The sequence below is a fragment of the Vidua chalybeata genome, chromosome 7 (genome assembly GCF_026979565.1).
Source record: "Vidua chalybeata isolate OUT-0048 chromosome 7, bVidCha1 merged haplotype, whole genome shotgun sequence".
Taxonomy (NCBI): Eukaryota; Metazoa; Chordata; class Aves; order Passeriformes; family Viduidae; genus Vidua; species Vidua chalybeata.
In genome coordinates, this window is record NC_071536.1 from 35,684,720 (window position 1) to 35,692,377 (window position 7,658).

The 7,658-nt window shown below is 40.4% G+C and overlaps 1 long non-coding RNA gene across 2 annotated transcripts; it reads left to right on the forward strand.

Annotated features, from left to right (window-relative positions):
* The first annotated feature begins 1,275 nt into the window (after nt 1-1,275).
* On the forward strand, nt 1,276-7,447 carry LOC128790700 (uncharacterized). 2 transcript variants are annotated; one of them, XR_008431824.1, is made up of 5 exons: nt 1,276-1,342; nt 2,776-2,895; nt 4,141-4,646; nt 5,285-5,444; nt 7,423-7,447. It is a non-coding gene; the product is annotated as an uncharacterized LOC128790700 (long non-coding RNA). The 2 variants fall into 2 exon arrangements; XR_008431823.1 differs by having other exon boundaries at nt 4,141-4,529.
* The last annotated feature ends 211 nt before the right edge of the window (nt 7,448-7,658 follow it).

Genomic DNA, 7,658 nt, shown 5'->3' on the forward strand with positions numbered 1-7,658 from the left:
CTTCAGTGAGTATATTTTATTTCTTTTATTGAATACTTTATTTAATTGCTGGAAGAACTTAACCTACAATTTTAACTTCAATATTTAGAGGTGTGAAGAATACTTGAATTTTTTTTAATGCATTATAAAAGTCATTCTTAGCTTTCAGTGCAAGAAACTTGTATTGTTTTTAGTATTGGTGTAGAGCTTTGACTCCTAATGAATATTTTCCCCTTTTTTCTCCATCCTGCTCTAAACAAGATGTTGTTTATTACTTGAAGCATTATATGTAAGCCCCAAGAATATGTTACATGTGACTGGAGCTTTGGCAGACTTTGAGAAACTGAAGTTTCCAGAAATTTTGCTATGTTTAAACACCAGAGCCTTGTTTTAAGGAAAGATTTCTACTTCCAAATGTGTGGTTGCCTGAACCTTTTACATTTTCAAGTCAGATTCCTCTGCCAAATAACACACTGTACCTTAACTATAATAAAAAAGCAGAGACTCTGTGTTTATAAAAACATTACAGGAGCAACTGTGATCATATTTCTTGAATTTATTCTATTCATGTGCTCAAATATGCATTTTTATAGTGAGCTCTCCACTGCACCAGTCACTTACAGGAGTAGAAAATGACATGTAGAGGCAGAAGGCTGGCAAAATGCAACAAACCAAACTGGTAAAGGACAGGAATTCAGAGCCAGACCAAAATATGAGGTCAAGGAAGTTGCTCTCATAATAATAGTGGTTATCTGTTTAATGTGTGATCTGGCAGTGGTTCGACCCTGACCATAAGCAATTACACATGTTTCTAAACTGGTGGTATATGGGCCCTGAGCAACTCTACACAAGCTAGATGTGCTGTGAGAAATGGGCACTTGCTCTATTCTTGTGGTTCTTCTTGCTTAATGTCAATTAAAATTACAGCTTAGTAACAGATAGAAATTTTCCCCGTGTAAAACAGTGTGTGTATTCCCTCTCTCTTTTGCTATATACTGAAACTCCTATATTGAAACCAGTTTTGTGAGGCAAGCTCCTGTCGGGGCTGATAAATGCTGCACAGTATTCTTCTCAACAGACATGTGATTAGACACAACTTCTCTGACTCCCTGGTTGTTATTTGAAACAGCTTTCTTTACAACCCAGCTCCAATGGCAGCTCCCCTGAATGATGCCCTTGTTCTGGGTTTTGTCATGCAGGAGCCTGGAAGGGAGCAGAGCATCCTTGGTGTGCGCTCAGCTGCCTGGAGGTGACCTCTCAGGAGTTAACAGCAGGAAGATCTCTGTGATACCAGAGCACAGATTAGGCCCTGGGAGCTGCTGTGGCCTGGCCCTGGCTCTGACACCAGTTTTTCATGACTTTGGTGAGCTCGCTGGACGGCACATCTCATTGGCTTTTAATAGACTTGGATCCCACTGTTAAAAGAGTTTCTATGTCCTCTTCTGTAAAATAGCTTTGGAATGTTTTCCTGGGCTTGGGAGGATGTGGCTGGAGAGGGAGCTGTGCAGTAGAGCTAACTGCAGTAGAAACTGTGCTAATGAGCTATGAAGACACCCAAAAAATGCCTCTTCTCCCCAAGAGCAAGGAATTGTACAAGTGCTGTTACTGCTGGCTTGAACTTCAGCCTTTGCACAGAAGGAGCTGCTGTCACCAACCCTAGCTAGAAATAACGACTTAAAAAGGGGCATGTGAGCTGCTTAAACCAAATCCCAGCTGAGGTGTAAGCCCGTGGCTTCCTGAGGTCTTCTGAAGGCTCTTCACCTGGCTCTGGCCATTGCAGAGGTAATGACCTCATGTGCATTCTTAGCAAACTCAGCACAGATACCTGTAAGGCATCCCAGAGGGAAACGGTTTGTTGCCTGAAAAGCTGAGTTGAACAAGGATTTAATGACCAGAGCACATGAGTTAATCATCAGTCATTTAAGAGCTGTATCAGGAGCCTTGCAATAGTCCTCAAGTGGTTCCTGTGGCCACGGACTTTCATATCACGTCAGTGCACGTGCTTTGACTGTCTCCAAGGCTCCCAAAATGTAACTTCCCATCCTTTTACTTTCCAAAAGCACACACAAAAAAGAAAAGGGCTGCAGAAATCCATGCTTATGGCTGAGAACTAAATAAGGAAACACAACTGCTTGGTGAAGAGCCACCCCCTCCTAGAGAAATGTCAGCAGCACAATGGGCACTATTATTGCTCTCCTTTGCAACCAGACTGGGGGGTTTTGCGAGAGTCTGTAGGAAAGGGCACCAGAATCCTCTCAGAAGCCAAACTCTGATCAGCATTCAGTGCTCCCTTTTTGGGGTACCACATCCAGAGGAACCCCTGTGCTTCCTGGCACACCCACAATTCGTGGGAGACAGCTGGAGGAGCCACTTTCCTGCAGGCTGCTCCGGTGCATGAGCCACGTTGTGGCCCTTTTCCCTCATTACTGTCATGCAAGACAGTTGTTAATCACCTGTAATAAATAAAGTGCAGATCTGGAGTATAATGAAATGTGCAGCAAATGGCTTAGTGCATCAAACAGCTCTACTGCTGTTCCATGTGTTGAAAAAAAAATAATATATTTTGTGATAGGGAAGGGTTTTTTTCAACTATTTCTATAACGTGTCCCTTGTTTTAAGTAAAAACCCTCTCATTGAGATTATCTCCTTCTAGTCATTGTCATATGGACCTCTACTACTTTCTAGTAATGAAATCTGTACTTAGCAAACTATAGCAATTATCTCCACAAAAATGTTCTGATAGGGAAATAACATTGTTTTAACCTTCTTTATTGTGATTTACCATCTGGAAACAAGGAAAATGTCCATGATTTCTGTGCTACTCAACTCTCTGGAGTCTATCAGCAGCAACTCCACCGACTGAACTTGGAACTAACAGTTTTATGGAACAACTATTTGGAGGTGTTTTCAAGCAAGGTGAGAAAATAGCCCAGGGTATGTTAGCTGTCCTATTATTTGGAATTTTTTCTGAGGTATAAATTAAAAAAAAAGTTAATCAATTACAATCCAGGTGACTTGCAGCTTTTTCTCAGCATGTGCCTCCTCTTGTGTGTGAATGAGGAGGTGAAAATATTTTTATACTTCAAGTTAATTTTAGTGAGGTAAACAGTCACAAATTTGGTAATGTTGGGAAGGTTTAATTTGGAAGGTCTCCTAGTGTCTTGGAATAGTCTTCCTAAAAAATAATGGGACTTACCTTTTATATTGGATTATCTAGGAAAATATTGTATATGTTTTAACTAAAGTCATGTCAGAACTTAGCTGGAGAACATATTGATCTTAATACAAGGCTGAAAAATATTTGCAAATTTGCTGTTGGGTAAAGTGAATTTGCACTGTTAAGCTGGAAACTCTTCTTCAGAGTATGAATTTTTTTTGGTAAAATTTTTGATCGGAAAGAGTTAAAATATTTCCCTTTGATATTATGGAAATAAAACAGCTTGACAAGACAAATGTTTCAATTCAATTTTGTAATTTTGGGTTTGTATTCATTTTAAATTATATATTAGATTAACCTTCTATATTATTTCAACATCACTCAAATGACTGCTTTTGATGTTTCCCACTCATCATTTTTTGGAATATCTTTCCCATGAGAAATTTTGACTTCTTGTTCTTATTCATTATCAAAAACGTTCTCTCACCAGTCTTTGTACCTTTGTATTATTCACATTTGGGTGAAGAGGCAGCTCTGTAGGAAGCCTTGTTGTATCTGCGCTGTATCTTCCCTACAAACTCAGAGTGTTCTCTATGTAAAAATAAGGTTATTGTTTGTGTCTTAAACCTTTTGGTCTTTGGGGAGTGTGCTGTAGGTGATGGCTTGGGAAGACCTACCTTAAACCCTTCTCTTGGTGGGCTGTTAAATAAGTGACTGGTTTTCTGCTGGTTTGTAATTCTGACTCAGCTCATCTTCTACACAGAATTTGAGTGTGGAAAGTATGATGGGGGCAGCAGGTTTTGATGCTCATCCAGCTGCCTCATCCAACCATTCCTTCAGTGTCATGTGAGACAAGGGATAAAGTGCATCATCTTCAAGAAATGTTAAATTCCTTAAAAACAGATGTAAGGAGTGTGTTTATTTCTTATGAAGGAGCAAATAGCTTTTGAACTCTGAATTCCCATTTTGTTTTACTCGAGGGACTTAACCTGTATCTTTTTCAGGAGCAGAAGAGACAGAGCTCCAGGATAACGGGTGAAGTCTCTTCCTTGCTTTCTCTATGGTAGCAAGATCATTGGAGAGGCCCAAAGGCTCCGGTTGCCTAACCCTGCTGAGCCTGGTTATCCATTTGGAGATGCCTGTGGCACATCCCCAGCTTGCCTCCCTGGCCTCCTGCAGGTTTTCTCCCACTCCAGCAGCACATCTCCTGCAGCAGCCGCGCGGTTCCTCCCCTGCAGCCCGCGTGGCAGAAGCTGCTCGCGAGCCTCTGTGGGAGTTACCGCTACGTTTGTGAAGAACAAGTTTTGAAGCAGAAATGTGGCTCAGAATAGCTCTGTCTTACTCCCATTCCCTGGAAACATGACTCCAACAAGGCGTCTGCGAGGCACTGAGGGTATGAAAGCGTATTGCAGAGCGAGCAAGCTCGTATCATCAAACACAGCCAGCCAGTACAAAAATTTCTGCCATGTAGCGTGGCGCTGATTTAAAGCGGTCTGGAATGCAATAAAAGGTGAATCTTCCTTCAGAATTATAGGATTTTTTTTTTTTTTTCCCTGGGCAGGCTTTTAGAACTGCTGAATTTATTCTTGTATTTCTTCCCAGTCGTTTTGGATGTGACTGAAACTGGCTGTTCTCAGAGTTGGACTCCAGCTGAATGAGAGGGTTTTCCTCCAGCCTATGCCTGACCTTGGGTTATAGGCACTTCAGAAAGCAAAGGCAGGGCTGCACTGACAACCTGCTTCGTGTCTCAGTCAAACTGGCCCCATGAATACAACTTGGGGTGGGTTTCCATCTGGGTAGGCTGTTTTACAGCCCAGATCATCCTGGAAGACACGATAGGACTGCACTGGGGAAAAAAAAAAAGCTTAAAAAATAATTGGTGTTGCATTCATTCCCGAGTCGAAGGGAAAGTTGGAGGGAGGCATGCAGGAAGCAGTAGAAATGCATTATGCATTTATTTTAAAGTAGTAATACATGCGAGTTGTTTTAAACCATATTTATTGTCTGGGATGTTTATGTATTCATGCTGAACGTGGGATAACAGAGTATGTAAGGATATATAATATTAGTGAAGAAGAAAATGACTGGTATAGTACGTCCTCCTCTCAGTTCCTTCTCCACTAATGCCCTTACACCTTTCTTTTTCAGGTTTTTTGTAGCATCCTAAACAGAAGGATATTGAAGGGAGCTGATTCTGCTTTGATCCTTATGCTTGTTGTCAAAGCGCTTGGGATTGAAGAGACTGTTGGCTACAATTGACTGTGACAATTAGGAGATGATCAGAGCCCTAGAGTGGAGCACTTAAAGGGTAATTTACATGTCAGTTTGTCGAATAAAAAAAAGATATTCAGCTAAGATTTTTTTTTCCCCTTAGAGCCTTGTAAACTGCAATTTGTGCTATAGTAAGAAAAACCTGGCAGAGGAGTTAGGATAGCCATTTCCATTTGAAAAGAGGCAATCATAAGGCCACTGCTGAGCCTATTGTCCACTAAAAATGCTGATTTGCAGTCAGGGAGTGAAAGAGTGGAGCCATCACTAAATAGAACCTCGTGCAAGGTAACTCCCCCTTGGTGGCTTTCTAATGTTGGCTGAAGGTTTTATATACCTTAAATCCCACATTTACTATCATTATAACATTGTTACTGATCATGAATGTCCTTTATCATAACAAAAAAAAAAAAAAAAAAAAAAAAAATGAAGGTATTGAGGGGGAGGAACAGGAGCGACCAGGCAGTGGATAGGCTCTCACCAGCTATCTATTGTATCACATCTTTCTTGTTCCCTCGCCTTTTGTGTGCCATCACAATTTTCTTCTTGTCACCCTTTGCACTTTGCCATTCAGGCACCTTCCATAACACTTTTTCTCATAGTTTTTTTTTTTTCCATACCTATTTACACTTCATTTTTAGACTCGCTCCCAGGAGATTTTTAGCATTTTCCACGTTTAACCTGCTGGGAAAGGAAAAGAGAGAGGGAGGTGACAGTAGTTGTTCAGAGTTTGCCTTTCTGTGTGATTAGGCTGCAATACAGACTGTAACACAGACTGGAGACATACAGGTCAGAGAGAGGACTGAAGTTAAGGCAGCCGATGATTAAACAAACTTGTTTGTGATAAGTCCCTTTTTCTTGTGTGATAGCTCTTATGAACCTAGAGTTGCTTTGACTGTAGAGTTATATGAACTTACAAAAATATCAAAACCCAACACCTCCCTCATTATTCTGGTTGGTGTGAGCTGTAGCATATGTGATATTCCTCACGGTTTAAGGAAGGGATATTAGTGGGTACATATAGTGTTTGTATATGCAAATAAGTGCATTTATTTTGAGGTTGCATCGTAGGCTTTTCTTCCAGAGATTGGATTGGCTCCCTTTTTACTCTCATCTCCTTAAAAGAAGAAACAGTCATCTGTTCCAGTTCAGGAACCAGAATGAAACACTTCACTTTGTCACAATTACCAAGTAGCCTTTGCTGCTCAGATGTGCATTGTCTAAACCCCCCAGGGGTTACTTTTCTGGGGAAGTTTTGCAGCTTCCAGTAAAAGTCACACATATAGATCACAGCTCTGATTCTGATCCCTGGTCAAACACCACTGATTTGAACAAATTTAGCATTTCTGTTCGTGCCAGTCGGATATAAGTATCAGGCCCTGTGTGTCCATAGGGCTCCCAAACTGTCCTTTCTTTACTCATAACCCTTATGTCCTTAAGCTTTTTGTATGTTGAACCCCTGACAATGAGGTTTCTACCTCTAAAATTGTACTGGAAACATGTTTTATCCTGACATTTGCATGGGGTGAAGAAATGTTAAAAATACTTCTAAACTTTGCAGGGTTACTCTTCAAGGTAAGGTTTAAGTTAAAGAAAATCTTATATTAAAAGGCTTTTCGTCTTTAGGAGAATTATGATGTTGTCACTCTCTCCAGGATACTATAAATGGGAGATGGTGGCTTTTGCCCTCTCTCGTTGCACTGAACTTGCTGAACATCACAATATTTGTATGTGTTTATCTCTGTAACCAATGCAAAGAGCAAACAGGGATGAATAAAATATGAGGAGTAAACAGTGTGACAGGGGAGGTCTGGAATGACTTTGGCTTCATATGGGTCTGCAGAACTGAGGCAGTGGTAAATCTGTATTAAAAATAAATAAAATATCTGCTACAGCAGATATTCATCTCCTAGGTAATGGCTCAATGATGAGTAGATGAACCATCACCACATTGATTTAAGCATTTTTTTCCAGCCAGTCAAGATTAACTTTGATTTGTTTTTACCTTCCTTTTACAGGTTTCCCTTTAAAGCACTCTCAGAGCACTAATTGTATAAAATTCTAGTAACTGAGAAACGTCTTGCTGGAAAAGTAATGGGTAAATGCATGAGTCATTCTGGATTTCCCATAATTTCCCATAAAGTTAATTTTTTGAAACAAGAAGGAAGAAGCAAGTTTTACTCATTGACCATGAATTTTGAAAAACCTGCATTTTCAGGGTGTAGGATAAAAAAAAATCTTCCTGAGACTTTTG